Source organism: Priapulus caudatus, unplaced genomic scaffold (assembly GCF_000485595.1).
Source record: "Priapulus caudatus unplaced genomic scaffold, Priapulus_caudatus-5.0.1 Scaffold190, whole genome shotgun sequence".
In the NCBI taxonomy this organism is placed as follows: Eukaryota; Metazoa; Priapulida; class Priapulimorpha; order Priapulimorphida; family Priapulidae; genus Priapulus; species Priapulus caudatus.
Window position 1 is genome coordinate 181,140 of NW_014577251.1, and position 8,441 is coordinate 189,580.

Sequence of the window (8,441 nt, forward strand, 5' to 3'; positions counted from 1 at the left end):
CACACACACACACACACACACACACACACACACACACACACACACACACACACACACACACACACACACACACACAACAAGCTTGCAAATGGACGCAAGATATTAATACTTTTATGACTAAAGATGCAAAGGAAGTGTAGGGCCCCTACCGCTATTTACCGAATTCCAGTCTATATCGACAAATAAATTCACGCGGTGGCGCGAGAGACAATATTGTAAGCGATGTCAGCAACCATTTTAATCGAAATTCTGTATACACAACCCGCCGCCAATAGTGGTACGAATGAAAGCGTCATGTCTAAAAACTGTCAAATTGTAGTATAAGTATAATATTGTAATATTATTGTTATAATATTGTAGTATAAGTACAAATTCGATAAATGGAGAAAAACGGTATAAATTAGTTATTACGTTGTGGTCGAGTGTCTCACAACAAACGTCAATGACCAATTAAGAGATGAGCAAAAACATCAACCAAAATAGCAATAAGAATGTACTTGCTACCAATTTCTAAAATAGCGGCTATATTTTACAAATATTTTTTGGAAGAGAACTGTATCGAGAATTATCAACGACTTTGTGAAACCTAGCAGTAGATGTCTACCACTGGAATAAAAATAATGCGAATCTCCTAGTGGAACATTATGCCAAAATTGATGATTTTTTTTAGAAAGGGCAACCAAGTGATATTGCCACGGGTTATAGGCGTTAGGCGCCACCGCTAAAATAAAGTAAATCTACGTTCACGATTATCTACCTGAATAGTACGAGTCGCATGCAAACGATGTAATGATAGTCTTGGGAGTTTCGACGATACATTGCCAGTCGTCTTTCATAATTATAAAAATTATGATAGACATCTCATTGGTAAGTATGGTCAAAACGCTGGAGAGTCAAGCAAGCTCAGACGACAGGAAATCACACAGCACTTACTAAAACACTTTCAGTGAGCATGTGAAAGCGCGGTCCTCATCGGGTCCTTATCACACATATCTACTATTACCATTGATCATAATTGCAGACTTCAACGCCTATCTCATATAATAGATATACATTTGGGTTGTGTCGATCGTATATATGATGAAGGAGTTTGTATATTGTTAAATAACTCTCACCATCAGAGAGGTACCATGTTCATTCACACTGTGGTTTTATCGAATACCATAATATTGGCGAGTCATGTGGACTGTTACTGCGAACGGTTCCCGTGTTAGGTGAACATAGGAATATCGTTGATAAAGAATTTATATATCCAAACTATATGAAAGCGACAAATAACGAAGTTATTGATGTGAGTTTTCAAATTGTCGACGACAACGGTACAAATCGAAAAACCTATCGAATTTTATGTATGGACAAGTGTATTCATCAGTATTCAAGTGACTACGTAGACTTTAATGAAAGCAAGCTATTTTTAAAGGTTTTGGTGACTACTGAAGCTGGTACGAATATATCTGATGATACACATGTAGGTGTATAGGTCACTGGATTGCGAGCCAATTTTTAGAACGGACGGACGGACGATCATGCGATTCTACAAGCTGCATCTGACTATGTCAGATGAGCTAAAAACACTACTGCTTATCACCCATGGCGCATGGATTCATTTGTGAGCGCAATGCAAGTCGCGCGTTGGGACACGGTCAAACCAGAAGCCACCGACTAATGCCGTGATCCACTTTGGAAATAATAATAATAATAATAATAATAAATAGCATCAGTAGTAGAGGTAGTAGCAGGTCCAGTGATTAATGATGACAAGATGGCCACCTGACCAAACTTTCACTGATTGCGTTTATGCAGTACACAAACTAAGTTTACTAACTCGAAAGGTCTACCTTCTGATAAAAAAAACGCTACTCTGAGAATGCTCTCTACGGGCCCGCCGATGCTGATTGGATGGTCATGGTAACATCGGAGTTTATTTAAATTAAGTTATTTATAATAAATTATAAGTAGAAAAGCGGTAGTAAAAGAACATTTTCCTTGGCATCGTCCCATGCAAAGTTTCCACTTGCCATACTATCCTATAATTATTCGAATTATTCTATTATCGTAGAATTATGTAGTCCAGATTTTACACATCATAAAAATAGTTATTGATGGATTGTTTAGTCAACATGGATGGACTTTTATGAACCTTCAAATTAAATGTTACCGTCGCTCTCTAGTCTCGGGCAACATTGATTTTCTCAGTCCACAACCAAATCGTTTAATATATTTATTTATCCATGCATTATATTAAAAGCAACTAGTTTTTCTAAGCAAACATATGCTACATAAACAAATTATATCGCGAGCGCATTCGGCAGGGTGTTTTTGTATGACAGCGACTTCGCACCCGCTTTGAAGTCATTAATGGTCGCGCCCGCTGCGAACGGCGGCTGCGCGGCTCCTCGCCCACATGGCCAGCCTCTCCGCTACATCTATCTATACGGCTCGGAGTGTCAGCGATTCATACAGCAGCAAGCGGCAGGTGTGTACATCACGTCTCCCGACGAAGGTTCGATCGGCGAGAATCGTGCGCATCGCTCCGTCTAGCTGCTGTTTCACGCGCTCGAAGAACGTGGCAAACGGTGAGTTTAACGCAGGGTTGACGTTCGGTGACATTTGCACGCACGCCCGCCCGCGTGCGCGCGCTGCGGCTTCGATCGCTACAGCGACGACATTCACGTCTCATTCGTTCTCGATTCTAGCAGGCACACAGCACTCCGCGCTACTCGCAGCACATGAGCACGAACATTGAGAGGCTGAGCAACGCGCGCTAGCATCCACCGCAAGCCACGGCGTCTCCAGCATCGCGATGACAGGTCACGCGGAGCAAAGCGATGGTCAGGAGACGACGGACCGGGCGACGGCGTCGGTGGTCGTGACTGATCACAGGTATGCTGTGTGTACGTCAGCTGCGTGTACGCACGTAGAAACGCGTAGATAGCTGTTACCGCGCCCCTGCTATTCCTACACAACATCACGAGTGCTAGCGGGGGTCGGAAATCGATAAATCAGACATTGAATCGCAGGATACCACGCGTACATATAGTGGCGGTACCTATACTAACGCACACACACACACACACACACACACACACACACACACACACACACACACACACACACACACACACACACACACACACACACACACACACCCACACACAACACCACACAGCCAAACCATAACACAAACGACACACACACACACACACACACACACACACACACACCACACGACCACGACACACACACAACACCACACACAGCAACAAGCTTTGCATAATGGACGCAAGATATTAATACTTTTATGACTAAAGAGCAACAGGAACGTTAGGGCCCCCCCTACCGCCTATCTTACGCCGAATTCCATCCTAATTCGACCAAATAAATTCCACTCGCCCGTGGCCGGCGACAGACGACACATATGTAAGCGGCGCATGCTACGCCACCCCATTTTTCAATCGCCAATTCTCGTATCCCACACCCCGCCCGCGAATAGCTGCCGTACAAATGACACGCGTCATGTCTCAACACATCGTCAACGAGCGCCGTACGTTATCACGTCCACAAATTCGATAAATGCGACGAAAAACGGTATACCACATTAGTCTATTACGTTGTGCGTCGACGTGCTCATCACACCAACATCCAATCGTAGTACACGTAGAATTAGACAACACAATCGTTCACACTCTGCCTGCAAACCACACGTAGCAAAATTCCGTAACCCATTGCAATACTCTTCTGCCTACTGTCTCTCCATTTAAAACGCAGGCACACCCCACCGCATCCAACTACAAACTTCCCGGCCCGCCCATATTGAATTTAACAAACTGGCCCCCCCCCGGCCCGTTATTTCTACAAAAATAGCTAATCTCCGCTTCCAACCTACACTCCCTTCCCCGCTAACACGACTTCCGACAACCTTCACCCCTGCCACCACCGACGTAATTTGCGGTCTACCTATTCTATACACCACACACGCTCGATTGGCATGTGCCTCCAACGGCGTCTTTCCGGCACCATCTTCGAACCATTCCAACATGCCCCGCCGTGCACCTCTTTCAAAACTCAGTATATCTCTCGCGCCTCTCACCTACATCTTCATACCACCGACTTCCGCAAACATTTCCACTGACAGACCGGTAATTTTGGGTTACTCCATTTCAATCACAAACAACGTGACTGCACTGTGCTCCCAAGGGCGGATTTCAAACGGCCGCCATAAAAAATTACTAAGCTTAGCAATATTTTCCGCTCACGGGAAGATATAGAGCCGTGAAAATGTGCCAACTGGCGCAGGTTAAGTACCATCCGGCCAAGTCGACACGTGCCCGTATCCAACACGGGCGTTGGAAACGATGGAAAAACACAGAATTTAATCGTGGAGTGTCTAAACCGCAATTTTTCAACGTGCCGTTCTTCATAAACCGCGACGTGTAAACCATAAGATATAGCTATATACGCGCACGGAGCACGCAGCAATAACAGAAGCTATATAGACGCGCGCGACACGCAAAGCCACATAACAGGTACCTATACGCGACGCGACACGCACGCACATAAAGGTACCTATACGCTCGCGCGACGAACGCACGCCATGCACGCACATAACAGATAGCTTATATACCGCGCGCGGAGCACCGCACGCGGGGCTGTCACATAAGAAGGTACCTATACGCCCGCGAGAACGCACTGCCCACTAACAGATAGCGATAGACCACCGCGAGCACGCCACGCACATAACAGTACCTATACGCTCCGCGAGAACGCACGCACCCGCACATAACAGATAGCTATAAATTACGCGCGCGACGCACGCAGGACGCAGCAGAAGAGTACCTCCATACGCACGCGAGAGACGCACGCACATAAATAGAAGCTATGATACCCGCGCCGAGCACCGCCACGCCATATACAGGTACTCTACCGCCGGCAGACACGAGCCAGATCACAGTATATAGCCGCGACGCACCCGCCACGCAACGATAACAGATATCTATACGCGCCGTGAGAACGCACGCAACACGGTACAATAACAAGATAACTGTCATACGCGCGCGAGCGAGCGCACGCACATAACAGGTACCTAACGCGCCCGCGAGAACGCACCTCACTAACAGAAGCTATATACGCGCCGCGAGCACGCACGCAATACAGGTACTTATACGCTCCCGCGAGAACGGCACGCACATAACACACTATATACCGTCGCGAGCACGCCACCACATCGAACAGGTACCCTATACCGCCCGCCTAGAATGCACGCACGACAATAACATAGCTATATACGCGCACGCAGACACGCACGCACATAACAGTACCTATACGCGCCGCGAGAACGCACGCACATACAGAACTCACTATACGCGCGCGAGCACCGCACGACGCACCATAAAGGTACCTATACCCCGCGCGAACGCACGCACGCCAGGCACATAACAAAAAGCTATATACGCGTGCGAGCACCCACGCCACATAAAGATACCTATACGCGACGCGCGAGAAACGCACGCACGCACATACCGAATAGCTTATAATACGCGCGCGACACGCATGCACATAACAGGTACTTATACGCCCCGCGAGACGCCACGCACAGGCACATGAACCAGATGGCATAAATATCCGCCGCGCAAGCACGCACGCAGCTAACAGATTAGCTAGTATACGCGCGCGAGCACGCATGCGCACGTACATAACAGATACGCTATACGCCCGCGATAAACGCACGCAGCATAACAGATCCTATACCTGTACATACAAAGTATATATTTGTGTTTGTGCAGGTACAGTTACGCAGTCTGAGTGACAATCTGCGACAACCTTGTGGACAATGCAGTTTTCGAGACATTGTTTAACTTAAGCAATAGTAAGTTTTTAGGCTTTGCCCATGCATGTTCTTGTGTACTGTATACTACAGACTTGTTGTCTGGAATTATCTCTCTCTCCACACTGGGGATCGCGATTGGCCAGTTGGCATTGTTTGTTATATCACTGAGAAAAATCGGTATTTAACATTTTCACATGTTTGTTTGTTATCTGTTATACTATGTCATTGATCATATTTGAAGTAACAGAGTAAAATGTTGATGCGCCAATGTTTGAATTCAATCATGCCGCTGTACATTATAATTGGAACTTGTGTGTCTGTTAATATGAGAGCTTATTAACCCTGCGCCAGTCTGGCAACATTTTCACGTCTCCTATATCTTCCGTGAAACGAAAAGAATTGCTAAGTTTGGTATTTTTATGGTGGCCATTTTAAATCCAAGATGGTGGCCAAAAAACGCTTCTTGGATCACATGCATCACGTTTGTTGTATTGACAATAGTAACCCAAATTAAGTCTGTCAGTAAAGTTTTCAAGTCTGTACGAAGATTTTATTAACTCGAGATATAGCATATTTTTTCAGAAATGACGGCGCCATTTGAATTCAAGATCGGTGCCGAGAACACGCCTTTGATCACAATGCATCACGTGTTTGGATGAAATAACTAACCCAAATTACGTCTGTCAGTCAAGTTTTCAAGTCTGTACGAAGATTATTCACCAGATCATAGCTATTTTTTCAAAGAATGACGCGGCATTTTTGAATTCCAAGAATGCGGCAGAAAGACCGCCCCATGGACACATGCATCACATTGTGTGTATGAAATATCAACCCATATTACGTCTGTCTAGTCAATTCTTCAAGTCTGTACGCAGATTATTAACCGAGATATAGCTATTTTTTTAAGAAATGACAGGCGGCCATTTTTGAATTCAATATGGCGGTCGAAGTTGTAGGTGTAATTCGCGTGTGCCTGCTTTAAATGAAAGAGGGCATACATAAAGTATGCAAGTGTACCAATTTTCACCACTTTTTCAACATTTGATACGATTCTAGATGCCTATTCTGACCTAACCGACTGTACTAATACCAATGACAGAAGATAGCAAAAACATCAATCCAAAATAGCACTAAGAATGTAACTTGCTATCCAATTTCTAAATAGCGCTATATTTTAAAATATTTTTGGAAGAAGAACTGTATCGAGAATTCTCAACGATTTGTGAAACCTAGCACGTAGATGTCTACCACTGGAATAAAAAAGAATGCGAATCTCCTAGTGGATACATTATGGCCAAAATTGATGATTTTTTCTAGAACCGGCAACCAATGATTGCCACGGTTATAGCGTTAGGCGCCACTGCTAAAATAAGTAAATCTACGTTCACGATTATCTACCCTGAATAGTAGGCGAGTCTCCTCGCACACGATGTAATGATAGTCTTGGAGTTCGACGATACATTCCAGTCGTCTTCATAATGTATAAAAAATTATGATAGACATCCTCATTGGTAGAAGTATGGTCAAAACGCTGGAGAGTCAACGCAAGCTCAAGACGACAGAAATTCACACAGCACTTACTAAAACACTTTCAGTGAGCATGTGAAAGCGCGGTCCTCCAATCACACATTATGCTACTATTACCATTGATGCATAATTGCAGACTTCACAGTTCACGCCTATCTCATATAATAAATTAACATTTGGGTGTGTCGATCGTATACTATGAATGAAGGAGTTTGTATATGTTAAATAACTCTCACCATCCAGAGAAGGTAACATGTTCATTCACACTGTGGTTTTATCGAATACCATAATACCTTGCAAGCTAATCGTGGACTGTTACTGGCGAACGTTCCCGTGTTAGTGACATAGGAATATCGTTGATAGAGAATTATATATCCAAACTATATGAAGCGACAAATAACGAGAGTTATTGATGTGAGTTCTTCAAATTGTCGACGACAACGGTACAAATCGAAGAAACCTATCGAATTTTTATGTATGGAGACTTCAAGTCGACTACGTGAGACTTTAATGAAAGCAAGCCTATTTTTAAAGGTTTCTGGTGACTACTAGAAGCTGGTTATGGGCAATTATATCTTGATGATTAAACCCTGTAGTGTATAGTCACTGATTGCGAGTGCATTTTTTAGCTCACCTTGACATCGTCAGCTGAGGCTATTGCCATGGTTGTGCTTCCGTCGTACGTCCGTCCGTCCGTCTTCCGTCCGTCCGTCAACAGTTCGCTACGTCAACGATAACTCAGGAAGCCGTTTGATGCCAACATGCTTTGAAATTGGGTAATCAGTGTTACCTGCTATGCTCCATATTAAACGTCCTATTTTGGGTCAGCACCCAGTCGACGGTACTTTCGAGCCTCGCAATTATTTGGCAAAAATGAGAAATTGCCATTAGTCAGTTCAGGTTCAACGATTTGCTCATTTTTTGTATGTGAATGAACTAAGAGCTAGGGTTTTAATATTTAAAAAAAAATTATGCAAATTAGGCTAGGTTTGGCAATTATACTAGCAAATATTATATAGACACCAAACAGTCTGTGGTGTCAGCACTCGTCTGGTTCGGTTTACAAGATTCATTGACATATTATCTT

General features: G+C 44.2%; 1 long non-coding RNA gene across 1 annotated transcript in view; it reads left to right on the forward strand.

The window, feature by feature from the left end:
* Positions 1-2,488: 2,488 nt before the first annotated feature.
* LOC106807019 overlaps positions 2,489-8,441 on the forward strand; it is a 9,473-nt gene continuing 3,520 nt past the window's right edge. Inside the window, exons 1-2 of the long non-coding RNA XR_001393611.1 lie at positions 2,489-2,576; positions 2,697-2,883. This is a non-coding gene — a long non-coding RNA (uncharacterized LOC106807019). The remainder of the gene's footprint in view (positions 2,577-2,696; positions 2,884-8,441) is intronic.